General features: G+C 42.3%; 1 long non-coding RNA gene across 1 annotated transcript in view; it reads left to right on the forward strand.

Annotated features, from left to right (window-relative positions):
* LOC144239270 (uncharacterized) overlaps positions 1-11962 on the forward strand; it is a 34388-nt gene extending 22426 nt beyond the window's left edge. Inside the window, exons 3-4 of the long non-coding RNA XR_013337354.1 lie at positions 4864-4930; positions 10980-11962. This is a non-coding gene — a long non-coding RNA (uncharacterized LOC144239270). The remainder of the gene's footprint in view (positions 1-4863; positions 4931-10979) is intronic.
* Positions 11963-12955: the final 993 nt, after the last annotated feature.

The following is a 12955-nucleotide window of genomic DNA, read 5'->3' on the forward strand; positions in this document are numbered from 1 at the left end:
CACTACTGAGCAATAAAAAGGAAGGAACTTCTAATCCAGGAAACAACAAAGATAAATCTGACAGATATAAGTAAGACTGAGCAAAAGAAGTTCAAGGATATAGTAAACCAATCTATAAAGATAGAAAACAGAATGTCAATTGCCTTTGAAGGGGAAGGAGATTGACCAGAAATGGGTACTGGGGATCTTCCTGGGGTGATGACAGTGCTCTATATCTTGATAGGAGTTTGGATGATACAGCTGTAAATATTTGCCAAACTCATGAAACCTTACCCTTAAAAATCTGTGCATTTTACTCTCTAGCATTATGAGAGTAATTAAACATTTTACCAGTAACAATTTGTAGAAGGGCAAGTCCCAAGATAGGCATGAGACTGAGAGGTGTAGAGGTGAACAAAAAACCTATAAACTTTCGTGGGGAAAGACATAATGCACTTTGCAAAATGAATCGGAGGGAAGCCAGGTGTCTGGGAACACAGCAGCCAAAGTCCTTGTCATTAAAATCAGAACTCTGACAAACTGCTAAATCAGAGACTAAGGATGAAAGTCCAGAAACAAAGAATCCCCCAGCACCATCCCAGTACATACCAGAAAGCCCAAGAACAGTGACAGAAACACAAACAGGATGAGCAGAACATACTGGACCCAAGGAGAGCAAACTCCAAGCCAACAAAAATGAGCTGTATTCTCGTAGCCAAGTCGGACTGTCTTGGTAATCCCTGTGTACTTTCTTTCATGATTACCGTAAATATTTGACTTGAACTAATTCTACAGCAAATGATTGAGTTCTCATTCCATCGGGTGGATTCATTCTTTCTCAGCTAATTTTGAAGTTGTCTTCATTAAGTCTTGAGTGAAACAGAAATAAGAGCTAATAACCACCGAGGACTTATTAGGTGCCAGACACTGCACTAAGTACTCAACATGTATTAATTCAATGAATCTTGCTCCACCCAAGAAGTAGACATTGACAATAGAATTCCTGTTTTACATGTGAAGAAACTGAGGTTTAATGGGTAAAAACTTGCCTGAAGTTCCTGAGCTAGGATGGGAGAAGCAAGATTTGAACCCAAGCTGTTGGATCTCAGAGACTACTAAGAATTGTGCTCTAGATTGTGCTCTAAAAATTGTGCTCTAAAAATTCCTAGAAGAGGAATTTTTCAAAGTGCATGGGCCCTACCCAACCATTGTGGAATCAGAGATTCCTGGAATCCTTTACATTGCCAATGAATGTCTGAGAAACCTACAGAAAGAAATTGTGGCCAGCCAGTGCTGAGAAAGCTGTCCATACTGCCCAAAGGTCCGTCCATGCATTCATTGATCCACAAATATTTAAGAGCCTACTGTGTGTGCTAGGCATTGCTTGCCACTGGAAAAAATAAAACTCAGAGCCAAAAGCTATTCTACTACATTTGGCAACACCCCTCTCCAAAATGTGCTCATAGACAACAAAGCAGGAAACTGCACCCTGATGGCCAGTCCTCCCTTTAAGAAGTCTAGAACCTCAAATGTAGAGTCAGCCTAGCATCCACTGAAAATCTGCAAAATGGCAGCCACTGGCAATCTGGTATAAGATATCTCCTACCTGCTCAAGAAGCTGTCTCTGCTTCCTGAACAGTTTTATCAGGCCCTATGATTATTTTGTAATGTAGAAATTGATCATTAATCAATGTTGCCTAAGCAACACACTTAGAATAATAAATCAAAACAAGGCTCTTCAACAACAAAGCTCTGGGAAATTGCTGGCATATTAGCATTGACTGATTGCTGAGACATTGCTCTCCTGGGCTGAAGGGGGGTACAGGATGGATGACAACAGGATGCACAAACAGATACTACAGGCTGAGCAGAATTGATGAGATGGCACAAGGAAATGTAGAATAAATGCCCTAGGAATGGCAGTGTCACATACTGCAGCAGAAAAAGTGGGCTGGAGTTCTGGCTGTGCCGATGCTGGCTCTGTGTAGCTCATTGCCCTCTGCTGGCTCAGTTCTCTCGTCTGTAAAGTGGGGTGAAATAATTCTTGCAATGCTGGACCCCTAAAGTCAAATGTTAAGTGGATATGAAGTTGTCATGTAAACTGTTAAAGCACAAAAATTGAGGGGTTGAGGTTTGGAGGTGCTCTTCTCTAACCAATCTTGACCCAATTAAAAACTATGAGCTGGATGTATCAGAACACCAGCTTCCTTTAATGGTAGCTGGATCCCTTTGCTTGCTTCCAAGTTTCCAGTCTCTTCATGCCTTTGCTTAAGCAGAGGAGCTGGGAAACAGCAGGAGGAATAACAAGAGGAAGGAAACAAGAAAAACAAGCTTCCCCAGCAGATAAAGACTATACACAAGAAGGTGCACCTTCATCATTCTCAGTAACCAGATAAACTACTCAGGAGCATCTGAGCAATGGCAATAAGGATGCAAGCTTCCTCCACATAATGTTCTCCAAGAGGCTTGAAGTATGGGTAGAAATTCCAATTTTTCTACCAACAGCCAGTCGATTGCTGCTCCATTAGACTTCTGCAACTCATTTTCCCCCACTTTTGCCATGTCCCACTCTAGAGCCTGGAGAAGCTAACTCCCTGATTTCCCAAAAGCCCTTGCAGCTAGAGATGGTCACGGGACACAACTGAGATCTAAGTGGAATGGTAGTGAGTGAGTAGATCTTCTGGCGGAGACTATGTGTCAGTTCTTGAATGAGGCCTCAAGAGACATCAGCTATTTTGCTCACTCTCTCCCACATCTGCAACTCACCATAAGACCATGATCTGGATAGACACTGGTCCAAAGAGGACATGAGACACTTGGAACAGGCTGGAACCAAGCCTGTCTTCTAACTGTCAAAATTACAGCTGCTCCTGTGTCCCAGATGCTCTTTCAGCGGGCTGGAAGGGCACATGAACCATTTACAAACAACATCTCTTTATGCCTGTATTAGTCAGGTGGGGCTGTCATAACAAAATACCAGAGACCGGGTGGCTTACTTAAACAACAGAAATTTATTTTCTGGTGGTTCTGGAGTCTGGGAAGTCTAAGACCAACATGCTGGTACATTCAGTTTTTGTGAGGGCTTTCTTCCTGGCTTGTAGACAGCTGCCTTCTCACTGTGGCCTCACATGGCGGGGAGAGAGATGCCTTCTTCTTATAAGGACACCAGCCCTATAGATCTCATTTAACTTTTATTCCTCTTTACAGGCTCTGTCTCTGAACATAGTCACAATGGGCATTAGGACCTCAACATATGAATTTGGAGGGGACACAATTCAATCTATAGCAATGCCTAAGATGTAAGACTTCAGCACCCATGGGACCCCCACCCTCCTGTCAGGAAACATCAGCATCTGGTGTCTGATTCTACTAATTCAAGCCACGATCGTTTTATTGTTCATTGTCATAAATGATGTGCCAGAAGTTGTAACATTCATTAGTTCAAAATTCAAAGGCTTGGGGAAGATCAAGATCTGAATGCTAGAGTAAAGGAAGAAGGGAAATGTCATACAAGAAAAGGGTGGAGAGGAGAGAGGAGACAGACTGTGTAGGCCTACCTGAGCAGCAGAAGAACTTCAATTTGGGGATTGAAAATACTAGGCCATAGTCCCTGGACATTTGCATTTAAAAAGGAAGAGAGGGAAAGTTGTGTTTATTGTATACGTATTGTCCTTATCAGTTCAGGCTGCTGTAACCAAAATCCCACCCATCTGCTGGGTGGCTTAAACAAAAACATTTATTTTTCACAGTTAGGAGGCTGGGAGGCCCATGACTGAGGCTCAGGCAGGTTTGGAGTTTGGTGAGGCCCCACCTCCTGGTTCATATACAGTTATCTTCTTGCTGTGTCCTTACATGATGGGAAAGGGCAAAAAGGCTCTGAGGTCTCTTTTATAAGGACACTAATCCCATTAATGAGGGCACCATTCTCATGACCTAATTACAAAGACCCGCCTCTAAATACCATCACATAGGGGATTAGGATTTCAACACCAGGCTTTTGGTGGGAGAGGGGGGCATAAACATTCCATCTATAGCACCTATCATATGCCAGGATCTATATATTAGATACTCTCCATATTTTGATCTTTACTTTTAAACATGCATAATGTTTACTGAGTGACAAACATAATCAGTAATTCTAGAAATCAAGACCCATTTTATATTCCAAATCAATAGTAAGATGTGAGAGGAAGAGGGGTGTATTTAAACTTCTCTGACCTTTCTTTGGTTCAAGATGGAATAAATGCATGATTTCACATGGGGAATATGGAGGTCGTATCAACAGCCCATTAAACTCAGTCATACACACAATCACCCGTTTTCTATTCCACCCAGTCGGTTAAATATCCAACTTTTTAATTTCCAAATGGTCTTATGCAATCATCGCAATTACCATCCTATTCAACTGTAGAGGTAATTTAAACTGTGGGTCGCATCTCCACAAACAACCTGTTTGTAATAGGCAATTCTAGCTTGGATTCCAAGGATAAATATTATCCTCCAAACAAATACAAGCTGAAGGTAATTCACTAATGCACGAATAATAGTTTGCAAAAGAAATAAACTTTGTGCAGATGATACGATGGAATAACTAAGAAAATTAAGAGAATTGGCTGAAACAATACAGGAATGAATAAAAAAATTTAGTGAGATGGCTGGAGACAAGATAAATATACAGAAATCAATAGCTCTCCCACAAATCAATAATGTAAAAAGATCCCCAAATTTTATGTATGTTATGAATGTGTGTGTGTGTATATTATATATAATTTATTTGTAAATGCTTATAATGTGCCCAAAACCGGGATAAATATTTTATAGATACCATTTACCTAAAATGATTTTCTCAGACATTGTAACAGATTTTTTTTCTGTGATGCACAGATGTGGAAACTAAACCATAGAAGAGTAATTTTCCCATGATGATAAAGCAGCATGAGATCTTCAAAAGGTAAAATCTGATTGTGCAACTGCTCTATTGAAAACCCTTCACTGACTTTTGTTCTTAAAATGGAAGCATATCCTTGCAAAGCTTTGCCTGAAGGTCACTGCTACCTCTCCAGGCTTATGTCAAGCTACTTTTCCCTCAAACCCTATGAATTGGAGATTAATCCAGACTATCCTGACCCATCTAAGATAGGCAAACCCGTATTGTTGAGGTAGAACATTTTCCCACATTAGTTTTTAGAGGAAATGCATTTCCAAGATTAGCTGGCAAAGGGCAAAAAAGTAACCCAAGCTGAGAATAGATTTTTCAAAAACAAAAAGCAAGAAAGGCTATGTGTGTTTTCACGAAGCCAAAAAAAACTAAAACATGGAAGAAAATAATGGACCACCCTCTCCTTCGCTTGTGAGTATCCATGTAAAAATCTAAATAAAATACCAACAGCACTCGTGTTGCATGGCCAAGTGGGGTTTCTCTCAAGAATGCAAGGGCTCCTCAAAGCATATTCCCTATTAATATAATTTGCCATGTTAATAGAGTAAAAGAGAATATCATCTGTATGGATAATAGAAGGCATTGATAAGATTCAGTATCCATTCTTGTCAAAAAAAAAACACCAAACACCTTTTTGAAAGTAAATATTTCCTTAACATGAAATAATATGTCCATGTCACTTCCCAAACTGGGAAGATGCTTAATTGGCAAACACTAAAAACTCTTTCACGGAGGGACAGAAGGAGTCAGCAATGTCTCCTGTGGTGCATGTTCTCTGATTCTCATGACATCCCCCTCCCCTGGCCAACCTCCTTAGATTCTATCACCAGCTGCCCTTACCCTGTGGCTTCTGGTCAAGTTTTTCCAAAGGAGATACCAACAGGAGATTGGGGGGGCAGGGGGGGCAGGAGAACAGAGAGGTCAGTGTCATCAGTCACTAGACTGCCTTCCCATCTAGCTGTGGTTAGCAGTGATGTGTTTCTCTGCCTAAGGCACAGCTCTTGTGAGACACACTCCATTCCTGTCCTGGTGGAGTTTTGGCAACTGCTTTCTTCATTTGCATTTTCATGTCTGGGGTATCCATTAGAGCCACCCTATTGTTGCCAGCCCTGGGATGCTTCTTCATCTCTTGCTGGGTTTCCTTAACCCTGCCCACACCTTGGAAAGAGCCCCGTCATTGAAATCTCTGCAGTCAGTCCTCTTGAGTCTTGTCCCTGTTCCCTACTGAGTCTGACTGATACATCCAAGGCCACTGCCTTTATTTAACAAAGATCAGCAGGCAAAAGCTGATGAAGTTAAACACAAGAAAGAGACTAAGAATAAAAATTGTTAAGGTGTGTCAAGGAAAAATTGCACCAGGCAGTTTAAACAGACAAGGGAGACTACTGCAGACTATTGCATGAGGGGAGCAAGAATCAACTCAATTCCAGATAAAACAGTGCTGGGTGGAGATTTATAGCTAATGGGGTAGAGTGAGGCAGTCATTGGATTGAGAATTACTGGGAGGAACTTGGTTAGGTATCAAGGATGGGGAACTCCTGCTAATCTGATTCTTGCTGAACAGGGCTGGCATTGCCAAGGACAACAGACAAAGGACCACTGGCCAGGAATGGCCAGACAAGGACTCCCCCAAATCATATATTGATTTCCTAACCCCCCAGTGTGATGGTATTAGGAGGTGGAGTCTTTGTGAGGTGGTTAGGTCGCGAAGGTGGAGCTCTCCTGAATGGGATTAGTGCCCTTACAAAGGAGATCACAGGGAGCTCCCTTGCCACTTCCACCATGAGAGGACACAGCAAGAAGATGACCATCTATGAACTAGGCAGTGGGCTTTCACTAGACACTGAATCTGCTGCACATTGATCTTGGACTTTCCAGCCTCCAGAGCTGCGAGAAATAAATATTTGTGTTTTAAGCTGGGCTGTTTGTTGTTTAAGTTTGTGTGTTTTGTTATAGCAGCCCAAATGGACTAAGATATCAGGTGATATGGTTTGTATACCTTGAAAAAAATTCAAGTGTTCAGAATCAACTGAAAAAACCCTAAGCAAGAGAATGTAAGGTGACTAAAAATGTAACTTCCATGAACCAAAACCTATAGCCTTCTTACATGCCTGGGATTAGTGAATGACAGTCCATGGGCTGGCCAAATCCAGCCTGCCACAAACTTTTGTTAATAAAGTTTTATTGGAACACAGCCATACCCATTTGTCTCTTTATGATATGTGGCTGTTTTTGCACTACAACAGCAGAAATGAGTAGTTGCAGACTCCATATGGCTCCCAAAGCCAAAAATATTTACTGTCTGACTTTCTATCAAAAAAAAGTTTACAGACCGCTGCTATATACAAAGAACAAGCTTAGTAGATTAAAAAACAATTCCATCTAAAACAGCTTGCTACACATTGACAACAGAACTTAATTTCACAACCAGACCAACGTGGAAAAAATCAGAGAAAATAGGTGCAAAATCTGGCTTTGAAAACTGGCAGTGGAGAATGTAAGCTACTCAAGACCACGCAGACTTTTTGAGGTGGGCTTTGGATTCTGAGGAGGAAACAGAAACTGATGTGCTCTGAATCCTGAGGGGGCCAAGAGGACACAGCTGATTCTTGGGTAGCATAAATAATAAAAGCACTGAAACAAGTGTGACAGCAGAGACAAGTGCCCAGGAACAGCGTCAGCAAGGTGCAGTGTGGTCAGGAGAAGGTCCACAGACGGACAACAAGGAAAAGACATTCTGAGCTGAGCCAAAGACACACAGGCCTGGAAGACAGAGTGTTCTGTGAAGTGTCCCTAGAAATAGCAAGGGCTAGACCTTGCTGGTGCCAACCAGAAATCGACAGCTGCAGCCTTCCAGCCTACTGAGAGGTGGTCCTGAAGGACAGTGGTGAAGGAGGCGCTTCCAGTGATCAGAACCTTGGACAGCACATCCAGGCCATGAGAGAGTTAGAATCCCGGAGAACGCCAGTATGTAGGCAGTTGCTAATCACTTGGCTGTGTGGGGTTGTTCTTAGAAAGGACACACCTGGGACGCTGGTGACAGGGAAGCCTTGGGATGTATATACGGAGGGACACCCTGGAGTAGGCTCAGAATGACTCTATGAGATCTAAATCCACAGTAGAGAGGGTTCTCAGGAACCTGATAGGCAACATCACAATCATGGCCAGTTACAGAAGCAAGAACTATAGAACTACGCTGAATTTCATCCTTGCTTGGTGTGTGTGCATGTGTGTGTGTGTGTGTGTGTGTATACTCTCTTTTTTCTTCCCTAATATCTTATACAAGTCTTGTTAGGGCAGTTAACTTTACAAGTTGGTCTTTAAGTAACAGAATATTCTGATGCCACAATGGCTGATTTTGGAGAGTAATTAACATAGCCCCCAAATGGTCACAATGACTGTTGTGTCTTTGAGTCTCCTCATTTTGGGGAGCGTCTGAGAAATACATGCCTTTGCTTGATTGCAGAACGTCTGTGTGTGGTCATGTGGAAGCACAGAGTTGTCTGTGTTGTCTGTAGAAGTTCAAATACAAATAGAAGCGCATGGATGAATATTGAGTAGCCAAAGAGTGGGTTGTGCAGGCTTTTTAGTGATTATATTTCAACTCCAAGCCCGTGTTCCCATACCCCACTTTGTGATGCCGGGACCCCACAAGCACATTTCTCCTTCACCGCTGCTCCTAGTCGGATTCTGCCACTGAGGGAACCCATGGGCTAGAGGAGGAAGAGGGGACATGTCCCCTCAGTGACACCAACACCAGCACCAAGTCATTCCTTTTCTGGAGGTCTGAAGCTTCAATTCTCTGGGGCCTCTTCTCCAAACTTTTAAGTTTTAATAATTCTAATCTTTTCCCTTTGTTCCTTCAGCCCTAGAGATAGATGTTTCCGGCAGGTTCTTCCCCCGTGACAGCTGACTCTTCTTTTGTTCCTTTTTAGGGCTTCATTTTGCTGTCACTCATTTATATAAAAGTACAGGTGGGTAAACTTTCCATGAAGACCTTGATCGTAAATGTTTTAGATTTGTGAGTCATATGGTCTCTGTTGTAGCTATTCTACTCTGCTTTCTTTTGTCCTGAAAGCAGCCATAAACTGAATACTTAAATGTATGGGTATAGCTGTGTCCCAATAAAATTTTATGTACAAAAGCAACCAAAGACTGGATTTGACCACCTGTCTTAAATTATTTCTGTTTAAATAATAGTATGATTTTCTTTCCACTGCCTGGGCCCAGATTGACACAGTGGGCATGAGTCTTAAAGCCTATCATATTCTAGTGAAATGTTCAGAGAAGGTTTCTGATGCCAAGTCAGGACTATCAGAGCCAATGAGTTAGTTGAGAAAGAGTTCTGATGCTGCCTAAGAAATGATATTCTTACCCTCTGGACTCAAAGCTAAAAAAATTGTTTTCATGGACCTATTAACAGTCATCCTACCACCAAGAGGGGAGAGTGGAGCCAATACAAAGAATAGCTCATTAGAGAATACAGAACCTTGTTTTGATGAGATCATTAAACGCTTAGATCCAGCCATGCCTGAAGCCTATGACTTAAATTATAAGAGTCATAAATTACCTTTTGTCTTAACCATTTTGACTTCAATTTTTTTTAAACATGCAACTAAAGGAGTTTAGACAAATACAGAGACACAAATAGATGTGAAAACACAGGGGGTCTAAAATCTCTTAGATTACCATCATTGATTTTGCTCATTTAACCAATATTCACAAAGTGACTAGGTTTATCAAGCATTCTGCAGAGGTAAAATATACAGCCCCTGTCTCCAGAAATTAGTGGGGTCACTTTAGAAAAATACCGCTCAAGCCCTCCAACATTATGCATTTTTATAACAGTCAATTAATCAAGTGCTGGTGCTTAACTTAAAAAAAAAAGAAAGCATTTAAATGAAGGTTGGAACTTTCAGATACCTAACCCCAATAATTATTACAAATCTCCATCCAAACTCATGTGTTTAAGAAGTCAAGTTTATCTTTATAACTCTGCTTAATTTGTATTTCAAGCCTCATTCCTTTGGCTTGAAGGCCTTAGGCTCTTCCATACTCCCACCCCCAAGGTTGTGGTAAAGTTCTACTGGTTTTTCATTGTGCCAAGGAAGGCAAAGAGCACACAGTGGTCCATGTTCACTCATGTGGATAGAGTGCACATGAAGCTTTCCTCACTTCAGGCCATTAGCGCCTTCAGGTCTGTGGCATGCACTGCTAGTTGCTTTCTAAATATCCATCCTTCTTTCTTCCTTAGTAACAGAACTCCATTAGAAATGCTCAACTCCCCAGTCCCCCTTTCAGCGAGATACAGCCATGTGACTAAATTCCAGGGAGATGTAAGTTGATATATTATAAGTGACTTCTGGGGTAGATCTTTCGAAAGGAGTTGCTTTGCCTGGGAGAGACACTCTCTCAACCTTCCTGCTGCCAAGAATGCAGATGTGATGTCTGGTGCCCTGGTAGCCACCTTGGAATATGAGGCATCCTTGAGAAAGGAAACCATAAAGTGAGGATAAAGGAACAAAAAGATAGATGTCCCTGATTGCTTTGTGTCATTGGCACAGCAGCTCTGGACTGCTTGCCTCTGGTCTTCTCTATGTTTTGTAAACCATATTGTGAACTGCTCCAGCCACAAAATTAGGAGAGGGTGGGCTCTGTTGCCTGCAGGCATTATGCAATTCCTGTTTCAAAATCTCTTAGCTGTCTCTGCTGCTCTTCCTGTTCAGAAACCCAGGAACTTATGCAAGGGGCCCTTTCTAAGTTTGGGGAAAAGCCCTCTGTGGTCAAACCCTCTTCTCATGAATGGGTTCAGGATTCCAAAGTGGGAGAGAGGAAAAGGAGAGTGTGCCCCAAACCCAGCCCAAGGCGAGGAACAAGGAGACAACACACTGTTGAAGGGGGGCGCGGGGAGGGAGGAGAGAAACACCAGGAGACCAAAAGAAAACATGACTCATCTCAAAGGCATGATCCAACACACTGTGTCTACGTAGGTTTTTGCCAACCATTCTTCAGCCTTCCTCTGAAAACATTAATATTTCCTTCTTTTATTGTTTTACCCTAGCAACAATTTCTGCAAGATACGACTTCTACAAAGAGTTGTAAATTTCCATCTAATAAACACTGCCGGTTGAAAAATTCATAATACATGAAAGCAACCCCGAAGGCCATGAAATCAGACGGATCTGGAGGAACACCCTCAGCCTTGTTGCGAAGAAAAACAGTTGTCCAGATGATCTTTGAAGTAAAGAAAATAATGAAAGCCAGTGAACACGGTCTAAGAAAATTAAAACGGATTATCTTCCCCAAAATGGGATGATTCAGTGTGCTGACACACACAAAAGGGGGTTCTCTGCCCTCCCCCCACCCACCCTGCCCCAGGGCCCTGTGCATGATCTGTGCTTTGTTTTAGGAAACCTGCATTTGTTTGGAAGTGTTTTAAATGATTAAGGAGCAGAGACGTGCAGGGTAACAAATGAAGCAACCAAAGTTCTCTGTTTCATTGGGAATCAGCCCGACTTAAAAGTCCTACTGCGCTTCTAATCAAAGTATGAAATACAGCGAGAGCTTGAAAACAGCATTAATCATTAATATGGGGAAGTGCTTATAGTTATGAATTCTTCAAGAGTTTCAAAAAACTTGCAGCACTTTTCCAGATAATACTCAGGAGGCTGTGTGTTTTTATTTTTCTCTTCCTTAAGTCCCTTGTGTGAAGAAACAACTGAAAATAGTGTCAGGGTCAAAGTCCTCTCAAGCAAGGAACCTGAGTTATCCCTTCACCAATGGCTCTCAGAAAACAACATAGGATGTAAGTAATTTGTTTTTAAGTAACTAACAAGGCATGGTAATTTCTTACCTGGGGCTTCAGTAAATGCCAGGTCGCTGGAAGCCGTTAAAAGGACTTGAAGGTTTACTTTGCCATTCACTAATTTGAGTTCAATCAGTGTGTGTGCCTCTTCAGCAACTCTCCATTGTGCATTTATTTTCCTCGGTGCCTTCATTCTGAAATCAGTAGTTAACCAACTGCAGGTTTGGCTTTTAGCTCATTTCACGTTTGTTTGTTTTTTTAATGTTTATTTATTTTAGAGAGAGGGAGCATGTGAGAGCGGGGGAGGGGCAGAAATTGGTAGGTGGGTGGGCAGAGAATACAAAGCAGGCTTCATGCTGACAGTAGAGAGCTCGATGCAGGACTTAAACTCAACGAACTATCAGATCATGACCTGAGCCAAAGTCAGGCACTTAATACACCGAGCCACCCAGGCGCCCCAGCTCATTTCAGTTTTGTAGCAGCATTAAAAAAAAAAAAAAAGAAAGCAGGAAAGGAAGAATAAAGTTAGAATGAATAATATGGCAACCTTCTCAAGAAGAAACTATAGATTAATAATATATTAAAATTTCCAACGCATTACATGAAGTTTATACCGTTTCATCTGTCAGTCTCCTGTTTTTCAGTAACTGTTTTAGCTCCATGTCTGAAGTAGAAATCAGTCGCTAACTTTTTCAGACTAAGACCCTCCCATGAAGCCACAAAGCTGTCCTCAGATGTGATGGAATGGGGCACAAATCAGTCTCTGCCAGGTTACAAGCAGCATGCACTTCTTACTTACCCAGGGCAGCAAATACCGTCAGTGATGCGGGGAGAGGGAGGGAGGCAGGGGGGGAGGGAGGCGAAGTCATTTCAGAGTCTAGCTTCATTTCTACACTGCAGAAGCAGACATGGAGCTGTGACAACTATCTGAGCAATTCGATCTGGATCAACAGCTCCGAAGGGACTGGGCCGAAAGCAGTGGTTCTCAAAATGTGGTCCCTGGACGTAAGGCACCGTCACCATCACCTGAGAACTTGCTGGAAATGCAACTCCTAGCTTCAGCCTAGAGCTTCCGGATCTGAAACTCTGGGGCCGAGTCCCAAGAAGTCCGCCAGGTGGTTCTAAGGTGCGAGGCTGACAACCAGACTTGACGTGGCTCCGAGGAAATCCGGCGCTGTCTCCATGGGCTGTCTGAACTTGGACAGGTCCTTTAGCCCCTCTGAGGCTTCATT

This window comes from Crocuta crocuta, unplaced genomic scaffold (genome assembly GCF_008692635.1).
Source record: "Crocuta crocuta isolate KB4526 unplaced genomic scaffold, BGI_CrCroc_1.0 scaffold16, whole genome shotgun sequence".
NCBI classification, from domain to species: Eukaryota; Metazoa; Chordata; class Mammalia; order Carnivora; family Hyaenidae; genus Crocuta; species Crocuta crocuta.